The sequence below is a fragment of the Orycteropus afer genome, unplaced genomic scaffold (assembly GCF_000298275.1).
Source record: "Orycteropus afer afer isolate SDZICR_OR568_19922 unplaced genomic scaffold, OryAfe1.0 scaffold00417, whole genome shotgun sequence".
Lineage (NCBI taxonomy): Eukaryota > Metazoa > Chordata > Mammalia > Tubulidentata > Orycteropodidae > Orycteropus > Orycteropus afer.
In genome coordinates, this window is record NW_006922004.1 from 2,613,271 (window position 1) to 2,613,509 (window position 239).

Sequence of the window (239 nt, forward strand, 5' to 3'; positions counted from 1 at the left end):
GTTTAAAAAGTCCTGGTGGCACAATGGTTAAGCACTTGGCTGCTAACTGAAAGGCCAGCAGATTGAACTCATGTAGGAAAAAGACTTGGAGATCTACTTTCATAAAAATAACAGCCAAGATCTGCAGCCTATATGACTATGAGACCAGAACTAGATGGTGCCCGGCTACCACTGTCATCCACTTGGAAGGGGATCTATGTAGGAGATCCTTGATAGAGAGGGAGAACAATGTGGAACAA